The following is a 17,727-nucleotide window of genomic DNA, read 5'->3' as shown; positions in this document are numbered from 1 at the left end:
GAATTGGAGCCTGCAGTCTTATTTTTCTTCCTGTAACTATGAAGGCAACCAGAACACTCCGAACACATGCAAACTGATGACATAACAAAACCCAGAAAGTTATGTACAGCTACTGGTTAACACTGTTTATACCATACAAAGGTAGAGAACTGCTCAGCTTCTTCCAAGTAGTAATTTTTGTGGGATATCACATTAGATGGTAGATGGGACAGGTCAGGCAGACCTGTAGATTAAAGAAAAACTGAAATCTTAGAGCCATTAAAGCTTAATCTAGGACAAGCAAATACTTCAAGACTTCAAGAGGCATTCAAAGTTTATATCTCAGCATATAAACTGGAATGGAAACTTCTTGATAGTTTAAAACTGACTTAATCCATAGTGTTTGTTAGGTCAAATGTCATTATATTTCCAAGAGGTGAAGTATGAGACAAATAAGGATTTGAGTCTTATTTCTCAGCAAAGTAAGACAAGTGTACAAGTCTGCCGTTATTTCCCAATAGTTTTGCCATGCTCACTGTCAAATTCCCACTGATATGTGCCACAGACCTTGAAAGGCTCAGTGCATGTTTGTCACAGTTTAAAGCTGGGCTGGCAATTATGCTCTTCATTAATACCCCTCATCTCCCTGATAGATGACAACTCTCCATTAGTGATCCCTTGAATTTATACTGAGTATGATACGTATGGGATATAACACTCCAATTGAAAAATTTTGGTCACCTGTCTTCTGCTCTACCCTAAAGGAGGGTTGCAGGTGTGACCCCTTCTCTTAGTTTCTCTTTCTGGACCACAAGGCGTTCCTCAGAACTGGGCAGTGGCCTTGGTTCTGCATATCATTCTCTAGACACATATTTAGTGTTTTCAGTGATAGGAGCAGACACTGGCTGAGAAACTTGCTGTTAATTTCAGCAAGTACAGGTACCTAGAAAAGACTTAGCTGAAAGTAAAAATACAAGAAAATTAGCTCTATTCTGGCCCAAACTGGGACAATATATCATGAACAAAACTGAAGTGTGCTGAAGACTGCCATTCTGAGACATTAAAGGCAAGTACTAAAATGCACCTCACAGCCTTTTCTTGCAAATAAAGGCAAGCCTCACAAGTACTGGTGATAAAAGAGAGTCCCTCACAGCTGTGTACTTTTATAATTCAAATGTACAGCATAATACAAATCAGAAATCCTGCATAAATCTATACTATACATTAGCACTAGACTGCTCCTGACGTGGTTTTATGCTGATGTGCATTGTGGGCCTCTCACTAGGTATTTGAGATAGCATTACAGATCTAAGAAACAGCATGACATCAATATAAATCTATTATTTGGATTCACAAATTTGGAACCTTCTGAACAAAGTACTAATCACCTGTGGTTACTAATCTGTCCCAGCATCATCATTACTTCCTACAGTAACTGTCTGTTTAGCAGTTATCATTGACAACTCAACAGATACTCTTCTTAATGTTTGTTGGGTATTTACCATTGAACACAATGAGCTCTATCAACAGAGTAGCTACCTAGCTGCTCTTTTACTCAATTCATCAACAAGTACTCCACATGCAGTATTGTATTATTTTTTTTTTCCCTTTCTGAAACAGCAATTTACAGTAGAAAACAGTGTCATGCAACTCACTAGATTAAAAAAGGTCATTACATAACCTCTGCCTAACCCCTGAACTTGCGTATTGATTTCAAGTGTTCAACACTTCCCCAGGGTATCATCTACAATTGCTTCTTCTTTGACCACTATCTTATGGTGGCACCTATGGGTCCTTTCTCAAATTACTGTATCCAAAATATATTAAGCTAGATTCTTAAGTTAGTGTCTTTTTTGCAATTTAAATTATATTTATTGTTTCAAGTTCAAAGATTCTCTTTACCTCACTCTCTGTTCTGTTAAATAACTGCACAATACTGCAGTGAAGCAATTTTTTGTGGACTGGTATTAAATATAATAATTTATAACAAATGCATGAGTCATCTATCAGACAGGTCATAGCTTAAATAAATATAAACCAGTTAAAAAACACCAAATAAAATTACACATATAAATTAAGTGTAGAAAGTAAAGTACTAGAGCTTATTGGGAAAAATAATTCCTAAATTCTCTAGTTATCATTAGCCTGAAGATTTGTGTAATTTGGCCAATGCATAAAGATTATCCATCTCATTATTAGAAATGTTTAAATACTTGAGGTGGGATAACCTTTCATCAGATCTATATTTACTGTGGTTATGTAGAGATATCTACTCATCCCCAAATTAACCCTCAGATGTGCATAGCTCTAAAGCATCCTTAAAAGCTAGGCACGAGAGATCTTATCACGTACCATAATTATCAAGAATGTTCATTCTTTTAAACCTACACAAACACAGTAATGAGCTTTCTATTTTTGGCCCTTCAAAGACATACAGTATTTTAAGCTACCAGTTATACCTTCTTTTTCTATTTTTTAATTTTTATGTACAAAAAAGAAAATAGATAAATTTATATTTGGTCATGTTAGGCTTTGCTAATGCAAAGCAAAGAACGCATTTCATTTGACCATCATAAATCCAAGTTCCAGAAAAAGTGGGTTTTAGTTAGTTTTTCTGTGAGTGTATTTAAGGTACAAATGTATCTTTTTCTAACATATTATGCAAACACATACTATATAAACACATGCACACATTTCTTTCATGCAAACGTAATGGGTGTGAAGAGGTATGTGTAAAACCTCTCCCAGACAATACAGAAACTACCAAGAAGGCCAGAGAAGTCGTGAAAATGTAAAGCAACTTGCTGCTGAATTAGGCTTCAGGGATCTACCTAAAACAGGTTAAGATTATTCATGTGTATAACTTACTATTTAACACATTATCCATTTCAAATAATTAAAAATTATAATTATGTCTTATTTAGAATCTGCATGCATTTGTTCTAGTGACAGAGAAAACTATCACTGTCTTCTAACCTTGATTCTGATTGTTTTGTTTGCACCTGTAAGTTCTTTATAAACAGATTATTTCATGAAGTAGAAAAGTTAAGAATGTTTCTCTTACTTTAAAACAGTGAGCCCAAAGCACAGACTTCAGGACTTTTATTTTTTTAATAAGCTTTAAATCCCTAATTGTCACGTGTGTCAGTTTGTGTTTGCCATAGCTGTCCGCCAGCAAGAGACAGTGACCACTTACAGTGATTACAAAGCACACCAAATGTAGTATATATGTCACTTCTCCACAAGAGCTTGTTGGCAGCTTTGATCGACTTCTTTTTGATTACACCACAATCACCTCATTCCACTTTAGCTACTCTCACTCTCACTCTCTCTCCAGGGGTTCAGATGTCATTGCTGTATACCTTAGCAGATGAATCATTTTCCTTCTGTTAAATCCTCTTCCTGGGAAGATGAATCTAGTCATTGATTTTGACCAAAGACTGGTTTTTTTTAAAAGGGTAAAAGAGACTTCTGACCTTTCAAATGATCAGATTAAGGTGGTTATTTTCACATTATTAAGTAATCAGGGAAGAAATACATTAAGCAAGAGTTTAGTTCACAGGCTGCTTTACTGGCTTCTAAAAACTGTTGTGCTCTGACAGCTAACCTAGATTCCATTTCTTCCTTTTCCTCTGAACCACAAGGGAAGCTAAAATGCATTTTCACATTGCATTTTGCCTAAAGGCTCTCAGTAAAATTTAATTTTCTGACTGCATTGATTTTTCCATTATAAGTTGTAACAGTCTAATCATATCTCATAAGAATTTTTACTGTCGAGAAAAAAGGATGTGAATGATTTAGCAATAGTAACTGCAAGTGCTAGAAGATTTGTTCTTATTTTCTTAGGAACCTTCCAACTGTTCTTTTGATGGGCAATTGTTGAAAACGTATATGTCATATCAGCATACACTCTATGGGCTGGAGATACTTCTTTAGCCTGTTTCCTGGGGCAATATATGATAGTTTCCTCAAAACCTCTTCCACCACTGCCAACTTCTAAAAATCAAAATAAAGCTAATTTTGGAGCTGAAAACGTTGCTTAAAAATTGATGAGCCGCATGGAAACAATGCACTTAGGGGACCCAAAAGCACAACTGTTTCTGTCTTGAAGGCTACATTACACTCAGTAAAGACTTTATTAAAATCTTTGTTAGCTCAAATATTTCCACGTTTGCCAAGCTTTCTCCTCATTATGGACAAAGAATACTTCACAGAAACAAGGTATGTTCCCTGGAAAGAGAAAACTTGTAGGGTGACTCTTTCCTTTAAAATAATTTTGTCATCACAAAAGCTGTAGAAATCATGTCTGAAAACAACTGTTATGGTGAACAATGAAACATAAAGGCAGTGCCAGAGCAAGTACAGAAGAGCTTTGAGAGTCCCTGTGGAACACAGCTACAAGAGGTTTTTTTACTTATTTCACTTTTTTGAGGTTTTGTTAGACAGACAGAGATGAAAAAATGTAAAAATTACTAAGTAAACCAGACTAAAACCTGCTGTCTGTTTTTCTTGGCAGAATGCAGCTTGGTTGGTTTCTTCCTCCAGCTTTTCCACAAATTTGGAGAAAGCTGGAAGACTGGCCAATTTCCTGTTTCCTGTATTTTTCTTTCAGTTAGTGTTCTTAAGATAGGCTTTATATGATGTAAGATGGGCTTTATTAGAGATTCTGGAAGCAAATTAAGGCACAACTCACATCTAGTCAAGTCATCTGGGTTCCTCAGAGGCATATTTTCCTGGAAAATAAATTGAGTCAAAAAACAGACCCTACACAAAAATAGGTCTGAATTGTACTGAACCCAGTAAAATTGTCGCACAGTACCTAAGCAACTTTACAAACTCAATCACCTGTGGAATTATTTGGATCTTGTTGTCCTTGTTGGTATTTGCTTATTTTTCCTGGAAATGTTTTTGGTTTGATTTGGTTTGGTTTGGTTTTAATGTGTTTTCATTTAGATAGCAGGTATTTTTCATAAGACAACCACAGTTTTCTGAGAAAATACAATTTTCATGGTAAATGCTTGACCAGCACTGACTATACATTAAATCCGAGATTTAAATTCTGCAAAGTTTACTAAAGTACTTATTTAATTGAAGTTTAACTGAACTTCTGTAGTGCTTGGGACTACCCACTCTTACCTGTCATAAAAATAAATTAATGTAAACACCAAAAAAAAGGAGGTTTAGATAGCATCTTGTATTCTAATTTTTTCCAACTATAGGATTTTAAACACAAACTGTTGCCATAAAATTGTACAGTGATTATCATAATATCATAGTTAGACACAGTGCTCTCTATCCTATTGTAAGACTGGGCCTAATAAAATTATTTCATACTTCATTGGACTGACAAGTCCTGTTTGAAAAAGAGAGCTAGACACGACCATGACTTTATTATAGAAAAGATGCATCAAGGTTAGGTTCTTTATGGCTCAAATACTACAGAAATCTGTCTGATACCATAATTTAGATGATAGATTTGCATGCTTCCATGATCTGTGGATTTTTTTTTCTTTTTTTTGCCAGCACCATCTCTGCTGTGCAGTAAAACTGTACATCAATACACCTACTCCATCAGAGAAGCTGATGCTGACATTCCAGACGCTTTATTTTTAAAACTGCCAGAGTTTCAGCCTCTCTCTAAATAACAGGCATGCCAATACATTAAAGGGGTAAAATATTCACCCCTTCTTGGCTGGTATCACTTCAACAACAAATGAACCCTGTAGTTTTTAAAATGAAGCAGCGTTTTAAATTTAGCCCAAATTGAATAATTTTCTACTTCTACCCCTGCTGCAGTTCAGAGTCATTCTGTTGTTGATGCAGAACAGATTTTGTGCTAACAATAGACATCTTGAGAGAGTGGGGAGAGTCTCACTTCCCCCTTTCCCTTGAATCTAGCTTCTAGGACAAAAACAAATCAGTGTGTTAGCTCCTAACACAAGGGAAGAATCCCAGTCAACACAGTCTCACCACAAGCAACAACACTGAAACCCAGGTGCTGCAATGCAACACTTTTATGTCTTCAATTCTCCCATCAGTTCCCAGAAAATTAGTTTTTCTCAAATAAGAGATTATCTCTCACAGCTCAGGACATTTATACCACCCGTAAACAAAGGCCAGACTGGGAAAGTCACAGTCAGACCCTTAGATATTCAGCATTTGCCACCATCTTGGAACCTATACATAATAATAAAAAAAAGTGGTCTGAGGGTCCCACAGTTTTGATGTAGTGCTGGCAATGACAAACGAGTATAAGATTTGAAGCTGCTTAAACACAGCCAGACATCTCAGTGCAGATTATGTGGCAGGATATGATCCTTACATTTGGGATCGGACATCACCTCTTTCTGTCCACATGTTGCAGTTAAGGACAAACACAGTGTAATGAACTAAGAAAGAAAACTTTGCTAGCTAGTGCATTATGTTTCTGGGGTGCACAAGATTGTGACAATAAGACGTTAGAGGGATAGAGAAGAAGTAAAGACAAGCGACTACAGAAATGAATTAAATGGAAAACAGAAGTAGAAAATTAAATTTCCTCAGAGATTATACTTAAGTATACATAAAACAAAGGATGAACTCTAAGCAGCCAAACATGCAACACAAATCTGCCTGATACAGAACAACATTCCAGTAACTATACACATAGTTTGGGTTAAGATTATACCATGTATAATCACAGAATTATTTTTCTTGCAAACATCTAGAGTGATGCTAGAGAATTTCAAACATTGAAACAAGCCCAGTCTCATTTACTGGTCAACACATGGAGTCGTATATAACACATTACATCGTATTAATATATACAGTTCTGTCTATATTAAAGTATACAAGAATAGGAATAATAATTTCAAAAATCTACATTCAAAACGAAGATGATCTATCAGCCAAAAAAATAACCTGAAAGTTACAAGAATGGAGAGGAATCACCTGGTAACATGGAAAAATTACAGGGAAAAAAAGATAACCAGCTTTTCTCAAAAATGCATCATTCTCACTGAATTGCTCAAATGTCCAATTCTAGTTACTCAGGTCCATAAAAGTTTTTTGAAGGACACTGATGAACAAACTATAAACCATCAATTTAGCTAATGTGTCAAAAAAACCATAAAAATATGCCAGAAAAAAACCAAGATGAGGTTCTGTACAAGGTAATCTCCCTTAAACTATAATCAAAACAAATGATGGGGTTTTCTAAATCTTTTTAGTTGTTAGCTAATTTCAAGTATGACAAAACTCATGTCTTAAAATGAAGACATTCAAGATTGGATTGGGTCACTCAAAAAATCAGAATTAGAATACTTCTACCTTGATACACAGAAATCAAGTTCAGATTCTTTATGAGTTCTAAAATAAGTTTAAGACTATAAAAAATTGTTGTGTTCACACATGGAAGTGCTGTACATGGGAATACCTAGTGGGATTTTACTAGTAATCTCTACTGAGGATTCTGCTAGTCTTTAATTTTTATAAATTACCTAGATTGTGAAATTTGCTGATAACACAAAATTCAAAGGAAAATTGCATACTTAGCAAGTAGTAAGTCAAGTTTAAATGAATTTTTGTTTCCTCTGTTATTAGACTGGCAACTAGCAACTGAAATGTAATGCTGACAAACATAAAGCAAAAAAAGTTGAATACAAAAATAATATACATTAACTTTTTATGAATAGATTTGTATCAAAATAAGAAGACTTCTCCCCTCTAGAAAAGACAGAAAGATAAAAAAGCAATTTGAAATCTTCTAAAATTGCAGGTTGCAAATGTGTCACCTTGCAAATTCACCTGGTAAGTTCTTTGAATATTCTGTGAGCATTTCATTGTAACATTAAAATAATACATTATTTACATTTAATCATTAGAGAAAAAAGTCTACTTTTATTGGTGAGGCTTTGAAATAAATCAAAAATAAACAAATGAAAATCCCTTAAATTTTGTACAAGGATAAAGAAGTGATTTAGCGAAAGAAATTGACTATGAAAAAAGACGAATTTCAGAAATGTTATTGAGGAGGGAGAAGAAGTACTTTGAATAAGATTTTACATGATGAGCACAGCCTATAAAGGATTGGACAAAAAAATTATCTTCCTAGAAAAATTCGCTTCTTTTGCCAAGAGGGGAGTGGGAAAAATGTCAACTAAAACTGGCCTCTTGCTTGGTATCTTTCTTTTCAAGCAACAGACTTTACATGAAGATCACAGGATCTCTTGCTTTATTTACAGTATTTACTTTCTCACACCTGTTAGGCAGGAACAGATGAAAACTGGAACAATGATGATATTTTTTAAGAATAAAAATAAATAAATAAATTTATTTTTGTAAAATAAATAAAATAAATAAATAAATAAATAAATAAATAAATAAATTTTATTAGGAACTTCCAGAATTTCAGGCACTGAGCTGCACCCTCAACAGAGATATCTGGGTCTGCTTAGCAATTTCCACATTCCTGATTTTGGCAGTTTGCTCATCCTATCTGTCTTTGGAAACATTAATTTTGGGATGTAAAGTAATAGTATTCCACAAACAGAAGTCACAGACAAGAAGAAATTTCACAAGCACTGGACATACAATGTTTCATCATCTGCTCTGGTACATTTACAGATGTAACAAATCTGGTGTCGTACAGATCACAGAGGTCTCTGGCAGCAGGACCCCGATTCTTCCTTACCAATGGAAAAACACAGAACTAAGAAAGCAGATGAGAAAATTTGTACATTATAAAATACGTATTTCACAATTTGCATGACAACAGCTAGGAACTGAAATTATTACATACCTTAGGGGGTTTGTCATGGCACGCACTTACCTGCATGTGCACAACTACTCTTCCTCACACAGGCACAGACATACACAAAATTACAGGAATGTTCCTGTGTTATATTAACCTCCCTCACTCACATATTTAATTCTACTGAACAGCTCTTATTTGCAAAGAATTGTCAGCAGGGACATAATTTCAACTTTCCTTTTTCCATGTAACTTGTGGTATTTTAAAATCAAGATAAATGTAAAGAATTATAAATTAGAAATATGTCCTGCTAACAGAAAGCCACTGCACACTTAAGACTGCTGCCTCTATTCCTCATCTGTGCTGGTTCCATTCTATGCTGGTTCCACTCACATTTGCATGGTAATAGCTTCATAAGAAATATTTACCTCCAAAACAACAAGTTGCTAAAATTCTGCAGTGAATACCATTTTGTATTCTACACTAACAAGGCAGAAAGAAAGCTGTTTCTTTACAGAGCAAATATGTTTGCTTGCTTTTTCTTTTTTTAACTTACTTTACTCATTTCTATTCAGCTAGCAAGTATGTTCCTGATATTTTTCTAAATGTCTACATACACAAGAACAAAGAGTAAATTAATTCAGATGCACTATGAAAAATAAACATGTCCACCGTATATAACGAGGGTTACATTTATTTCTTCATTTCAGAAAAACACATTTTAATTGAAGTTACTGAAGCATATAGTTTCTTAGATGTGACAGAATTCACTTCCATGAAAGGAGTAGCATGAATGTATCATTAGGAACTCTAAAATTTGCAACTCTCCTATTCTCAGTACTTTGGCCTGGAATCAATACTGTAGTTGAGGGTCATTAAGTCAAAAGTGATCTCGGATGTCATTTTCAACTCAAGATAAGTGCATTAAGATCATTATCCTTTGGCTTCTATTTTGGCAGTTAAAACCTACTCCTGTTTACCGGGCTCTCTTAAAAAAAACAAAAAACAAACAAACAAACTGAAACAATAAAAGAAAGAAAAGGCAAACTACAACAAAAAAACCCCTAAACAAAACAAAAAAACAAAAAAGCAAAAACAAGACTTTTTTTCTAATTGAGTTTGTGTTACGTCCTTCCCCTGCCCCCCAAAAAACACTCCATACTGAACAAATTTCTTCTTTCACAAGTGGGTGATTTTTATCAGTAATCCTGTGCTGGTTTTATTTGTCTGCATAATTATCTTTAAATATAAGTGAGCCATAATAAAAACTTGCGTACAGAATCCTGCCATTGCCCACCTTTCTTAAAACAGGTGCTGGCCACTGAGAATTCCTATTTTGGGGGATGGGATAACACAAAATTACTTATTGCAGACTGGAAAATTCTTAAAAATTAGAGGACGGTTGTAAACTGACAGACTTTTATTATAAACTGCTACTTTTCTCAAGCCATTTCACATCTGATTGAAGAACACAGAATAACAGAGTAAGTTGAATAAATGGCTTACAATTATCTGAGCTTGACCCACTTAACCGATAAAATCACTGAATGTAAGACATTGTAGAACTACAAGGTCACACCACTGCCAGAGTTATTCATCTAACAAGATATTAGAAACACTCCATCAACTAAAAAAATCTTCGAAAGTAACAATATGCCTGGGATGCAATAGTTTGGTGCTCCCATACAGGAAGATGAACTTCACTTTGAAGAACAATTGGAACATCACCAAATTAAAAAAAATAACCTATTTCCTTACTTTAGCACTTGCACTTCAAAGAGGTAAATACATGCAGATTTTACTTCTGCGTTGTCAGGAAAAAAAAGAAAAAAACATTGTATAGATTTCTCTTTCAATGTCTCAGAACAGCTTGGCCTAACTACTTAAATAATACTGGTTTTCATCATTTATAATTCAAACCATATGTCAACCTCAACAGGAAAAAAACACCAATTTAATCATGTTTTCCAGATCTCACTGTAGATTTTTCGAAAGCTATCTCTGAAAATAAGCACAGGAACTTCAACTTAAACTAAAATTTTAATTAAAACTTTAATTCTTCTATGTAAGCTAATTGAATCTGTTTTCCTAAACTAGAAGCCAGTATGACTGCTGATTATAAATTAATAGACGAGACTTTAATTCTCTTAATAGGTGAGTGATTTTTCAAATTTGAATTAAACTATTTTCTCTAAAAAAGGCATTTTGACAGTGTAAGTTAAAAACAGGTAACACCCTGGATTGACAGAAAGCTGAATATGAGCCAGCAGTATGCCCAGGTGGCCAAGAAGGCCAATGGCATCCTGGCCTGGATCAGGAACAAAGTAGCCAACAGGTTCAAGAAAGTGATTCTGCTCCTGTACTCAGTGCTGGTGAGGCCACACCTCGAGTCCTGTGTCCAGTTCTGGGCCCCTCAGTTCAGGAAGGAGATTGAGGTGCTGGAGGAGGGCAACATCAAAGGAGGGCAACCAGGCTGGTGAAGGGACTCGAGCACAGATCCTATGAGGAGAGGCTGAGGAAGCTGGGGCTGTTCAGCCTGGATAAGAGGAGGCTCAGAGGAGACCTCATCACTCTCTACAACTCCCTGAAAGGAGGGGGTAGCCAGGGGGCGGTCGGTCTCTTTTGCCAGGCAGCTATCAGCAAGACAAGAGGGCACAGTCTCAAGTTGTGCCGGGGGAGGTTTAGGTTGGACATTAGAAAGAATTTCTTTACTGAGAGGGTGATCAGACATTGGAATGGGCTGCCCCGGGAAGTGGTGGATTCTCCGTCCCTGGAGATATTTAAAAAGAGACTGGATGTGGCACTCAGTGCCATGGTCTGGTAACTGCAGTGGTAGTGGATCAAGGGTTGGACTTGATGATCTCTGAGGTCCCTTCCAACCCAGCCGATTCTATGATTCTATGATTCTAAGAGATAATGGAGCAAAATAACAACAAAAAAGGTAAACATCACCTTATTCTCAAAAAGTACATGCACGCTCTTTGTCTTTCAAGGTGTTACTCTGAGTTCTATGTAATATTCATTGAAGTCATCAGGAACTTTTGCTGTAGAATGAAACAGGCTTGGGACTAGAACCCTGGTGCATTATTACAAAGGTGTCTCAAGCACTTTTTAAAGTTTCATATTTATAACAATCTGAGTCACAGGAAGTGCAAAAAGTTCTTTTCTTACTACAAAAGTGGCACGTTTCTTGAACAGTCAGCCTCATTTCTACACATGTACAATATGCTTTGGTGTCCCAGAGGAATGACTAGCAGCCTAAAAAGAGAACTGCATCTTCAAAACTTAAAAAACTTAACAGCAAACCAGCTGAATTGCTGCTGGCTTGTATGACACTGGTTCATGATCATGTAACAAGAATTCACTCATAAATGAGGAATATATATTTCAGTTAAAATAAGTGACACTTAACAGTATTTGATCTATTTTGACACACACATACACAAAAAAAGTAATTTCTCAGTCTCCCTGATCATTACTCCAGCACATTTCTAAAAAACTAATTATAATGCAGAATCATTGAAGACTTTTCATCAGCACTACCTGGGACCTGGTAATAATTTCTGTTGAGTAGAAAGCCCAAGGGCTCCTTAGATCATGTTGATTTCATAGTCTCTGTATTTGAAGATCAGGCAGTGTACTTGATAATGTAGATTCAGTAAGTGCAAAACTGGCCTATCCCCATGGACCAGGCTACTGAAATTTTTCAGTTTTCTTTCTCAGTCAGATTTCTAGGCAAAAAATAGAGACTAGAGAACCTATTACTAAACCAGCTACTTATCAATGAAGTTTGTAGGAGGAACTGTTATCCTATCAAATAATAAGAGGATTCTTTTAATGATTTCCATAAGTAAGGTTATCTTTTTTTCATGGCCACCCTAACAATGTGCCGATGAGACAGGACATCCAAGGAAGACTTTACTCACTGTCAGTCATAACTCGTATTATTTTCTGTTAATCCTCTTTGGTGGTTTTTTAAGTCGAAGGGAATGATTTAATATCTCTAATAGTATATTTGAAATCTAGCTCCTTTTGCAATAAGTAATTTCTGATGCATATTTTCATTATAAAAAAATTACATGGCTTGACAGTCATATTTTCTTATTTAAATGGAACAGATTTTCCCTTTTCTATATTCTCTTATGCTCCTCCCTACAGGATTCTTCCCTAGTACCTCGATATTCCCTAGTTGAGATATTTTCATGCATCTCTATCTGCAGTACTATTACATCCCGTGACCTGGCTCAAATGACAACCAAAGGAGATTTGGACCGGATCTCCCTAGTATTCTCAGAGAGAAGCCTTTGAACCACTGGAGGAGACCTCTACCAACTTCACCCACTAAAGTGTGCAGGCCCTAGGCCATATGCAGACCCTTATCTGTCTCCTTCCTCTTCAGCAATCCCTTTGCAAGGGATGATTTGGTACCTGTTCCCTTTGGACCAGACTAAGGGGGTCCAAGGGTCTGAGGGTCCAGTGAAGGGAGCTTCTCTATCCAGTCCTTTACATACCTAAGTCTGTATTACTGATCCAGGCAACAAGGTTTGGAGTAATCTGAAATGCTGACAAAAACCAAAACAATCCAAGTTTATGACACACCTACAGCCCTACTGTCATCTTCAAGGAGTATCATAAGTGACTGCTTTTATTTTCAAAACATTTAGAATGCCTATTGCTTCAGCAGGTAACAGATTTTGCTGTGTCTACAGACTCGGCGACTCATGCACCATATCCCCCTGTGAAAAAAGAGATGAAACCACTCAGTCAAACTGTGTAAACTTTGACTGACTACTTACATTATCCAGCTTTCAATTAACTTGTATAAAAGAAAAACAACAAAAGTATTCTTCCTAGCAACGCATTAAGAATGACAGTTGGCTCCCAGTGTTCTGTGATTAACAGAGAGGCTATTATCTTTCAGGATTCACATGTACAATAGTTGCTTATAACCTGAGCATTGCCTGCTCTTACTTTTTTTACAATATGTGCTTGTCACTGAAAAACTATTTGATTACCGTAACACAATGAAACAAAATAGCTCACACTACTGTATTTAATATTGATGTATGTGTTTCTACTGGTTTAATTCCTGCTTTTTAAAAATCTTTCTAATGATTATATACAGGTAGGAAAGAAGAGGAATGCACTAAGTATCAGTTTTTTCTGGGAAACATGTGTAAAAATCATGCTATAGTCTCCTCCAAAAAAAAACCAAAAAAACTACTTATCACCTTAAGAATATAAAAATTAAACAAGCAATTAGTACTTTAAATAATGTAAACTTACTGGAAATGTTTGAATAGTTTCAGTTTGGAATATGCTGGAATTTACAGGGATTGTGGAGATTTCCTCTATTTTCCCTAATTCTAACACTAATGACAAGAATGATGTTTTTGAACACTATTGTGAAACTGAGTAAGTAGCAAGTGCAATTATGTCTCATTATAAAAGAGTTAGTGTAAAACTGATAAATACGCTGTTATTAATTTTTTTGGGGGGTAAAATATTGTTTCTCCATTTATTTATTTCTGGTGTGTATTATGGTAACTTTTTTCAATGTAGTGCTGGGAATAAGATTTGTCTGTAGCTACTGGGATATACCAATCACATAAATTTATGTATTTATATCTAACCAACCTAGAGATCAATTTGTATTGCAAAAATTATAAGAGGGAAAAAAAAAAAAAAAAAAAAAAAAAAAAAGACTGCTGGAACTGCCATGTAAAAAAGATGAAATAAAGACTTGATTTTTAATCTTTGGGCAGAGGAAGTGGGAGAATGGAGGTGGTGGAAATTGTACACTTTCCTTCAGGTTACTGACTGCTGCCTTCCTTGTGATATTGATAGCTGGTAGAGGCAGCTTAGCAGACCAGCCCTGTGGATCTTTGCTTCATAAAACTGCCCAATCTGCTACTTCATACTTCTCCTGTTTTCTTATTTACAACTTAGAGTACAGAGTTCTTCTGCGGGCGAATAAAGGGCCATAGGAAATAAGAAAGATGCTCAAGGAAACATAATCAAATTAACACATCAGCTACTGTGCCACTGAATTCTGAACACTTCCATCACAGTTTTCTTTTTTCATAGCAAGGAATAGACATATATGAAACTGTTTAAACACCCTGTTTTCAGATTTACCAGTTTTCATATCTATAGGGCTTGACTGTATAAAAAACAAATTAAGCTTATATGGTGTCCTTTTCTACTTCGGTATTACAACAGGCATGCATTTTACAAATGGAAAAGAATATAAAAGATTTTGTAGAAGGATACTGAGAAAGAGTGATATTCACTTCAAATATGGAGTATGGGAAAAATAACGGGGACACATATACTCTTAATTCTTTACTTCTTTGCTTTTTTTTTTTTACTTCTTTGCTTTGCTCAAAGTTCAAAAGAGGAAAACTCTCTGAGCTGCTTCCAACCTTACTGCCAGCTTTGACTGAAGATAACCAAGATGAACAATATAGCCTTCACAAATTCTCACCAAGATTCATTTCCTTTTTCATTACTAATTAAGGGTAACTTTAGTCAAATCATCATCGTATTTCAGAATTTCCAGAATAAAGAGGCATTTTTAACCTACATTCTTGGCACAGATTCCAATGGTATTTTACTCCACTGGAATCATCAACATGGAACAGGACACACACTTGCCTCCAATATATAAGCAGCCACTGATCGCTTGAAGAGAAATCAATGCAAATTTTTAAAACAGCTCTACTTTCTGTGGCTATGTGTTCCTGATCAGTAAAGAAGCTTCAGTTATCTTTCATCTTGTAAAGACAAGGCAGCAGAAAGGGATGGACCTATATGATTAACCAATTTTTTTTTCCATAAAAAAATATTCCTGACTGTAGATGAGATGTATGCCTTTGTCCTCATCATAAGCTTATCAGAACATAAGCAGTACAGTGTTTTGGGTTTTTTTTCTCTCATTAATTCATCCTCTGCTGCCATAAACAAAGGCTAAAAAAAAATCTTTCTGACAAAATGTATGTGGTATTGAGTAACTTGGACATTTAGGTTTTTTATAATTGGCAGCATAACACCATAATGTTAAATAGCATTATTAAGAACTAACTTCCCAATACAACAGGCTTCACAACTATAACACTTTCTACTTAAGAAAGAGTATAGATGGAGTTACAGCTACATGCTACTAAGAATTACTGCTATTTCTCTCTGACAAAGAAATTTAGAAACATTAAGAGAAAGTGTTGGATAAGGAGAAGATGAAGGTGAGACTGCACTTTGCAGTAACTTTAAATGTCCATTTAACAAATTCAAAATGAATACAACAGAAGTGAAGTGACAGTACAATCAGTAAATGTGTACCAAAACACTCTACACCTCAGCCCCTAAAACAAACCCCGAAAACACCACACTTCACCAGAAAATAAGAAGCAGAACTCAAGCTGCAACCAGTAACACAATACTTCTTGCTCAAAGAAACCTGGGTGAAATAATCTCAGATCACTGTTAACATTGTTTTATCCATTATCATATAATTCTTTAGGAAATATATCTAATGATGTGAGGACTGATATTAAAAATTGAATTTTTACTTAACAGTAAGGCTTAGCTACTACAAATAAGAAGTTACTGCCACAGAAAAGTCACTGCAAATGTTTTACTGGAAGATAACCTTCCCATCTTAGTGCCCTCCTAACACTGCTAACGACAGAGTAATAACAAAGCAGACATAAGCAGTACATTATTCACTTTAATCCTATATTTTCTCCTTGAGTGTCATGAAAGAAAAAAAAAAATCAACTTCCTCTGAACTTTACAATGTGATCTCCCTCTCAATCATAAGGCATCACCATAATTATTATTATTATAGTTATTAGTCATCCTCTTTATTATCCTCCAAGTTCCATCTGGATCAGTTTTTATATCATTCAGGCATAAATGACAACAAAGGATACTGTACTACTTTTAGAGAGTCTTAGTAAGGTTAAGTTGAAGGACTCTCAACTTAGCATAAATTGGCATAATTTATTTTTCATTTGTTTGAAAGTACTCTATTCTTTGTGATTATTAGGATACCCTTTGAAGATCACTTCATTTTCTGTTCATAGGAATTTTTTTCTGGCTCACAAACAAGATCTATTCTCTTGCCTTTCTAAAATCTTCATGGGTTACAGAGAGAGACCTCCATCTGTAGGAGTAGTCTCTTATGCAGGCCATTCCCAATACCCCTTACGAAGCAGAACACTTAGAGTGGCTTTTGCAACAATCATTTAATGAACCTATTATTGAAATAAGTCAGTAAATTCATATTCATGTACCTCAAACTTTTTTTCTAAAGAAAATGATGTCAAAAGTTAAATCCAAATAGAATTATTATCATAAGATTTATCACATCAGCTCTGCTTATACTCCAAAATCAATAGCCCTGACCTCAGAAGAAAATTTTATTGCCAGTAAGCTTTACTGGTTGAATAATGGTCAAGATGTCAATAATACAAAAACAGAAAACACACCTCACCTCAGCATAATTACATTGCGCAGATACCTAGGTCCATCTTTCCTTTCCAAGAAACAGAAAAAGGTGACCTACCAAACCAAGAAATAAGAAAAAAGGCAGTGGGACATTACACAGTCCATCACTGTTGCAGTGCCCCTGTGTCTTGACTCCGAGGCACCAGTGTGGTGTCAGAGCAGGAAAGCATACACGTTGATTCTGGGGATGGAGCATAGCTAGTAGCATAAGCTCCTGGACTCCATCAATCTGTGTATCATCTATTAAAATGGGAAGAAAAACAAAACAAAACAAAAAAAAACCAGATAAGCCTGTTTAAGACCATGAAGAAAAGCACGATGCCAATTCGAACACATACAAATGTATATATGCAGGATAGGATTTCTTGGATGTCTCCAAAATATAATTAATCTAATTATGCTGATAATTAAGAATAAATGTTGATTAAGGGAGCTCTCTCTGTTAGCTTCAGATACAATTAGCATAACATGAAAAAATCTTTGCCTTTGGGAAAGGCAAGGAGGAAAGG

Source organism: Heliangelus exortis, chromosome Z (genome assembly GCF_036169615.1).
Source record: "Heliangelus exortis chromosome Z, bHelExo1.hap1, whole genome shotgun sequence".
Classification (NCBI taxonomy): Eukaryota; Metazoa; Chordata; class Aves; order Apodiformes; family Trochilidae; genus Heliangelus; species Heliangelus exortis.
The sequence above is the reverse complement of the archived record's forward strand: the minus strand, read 5'-3'. Positions refer to the sequence as shown.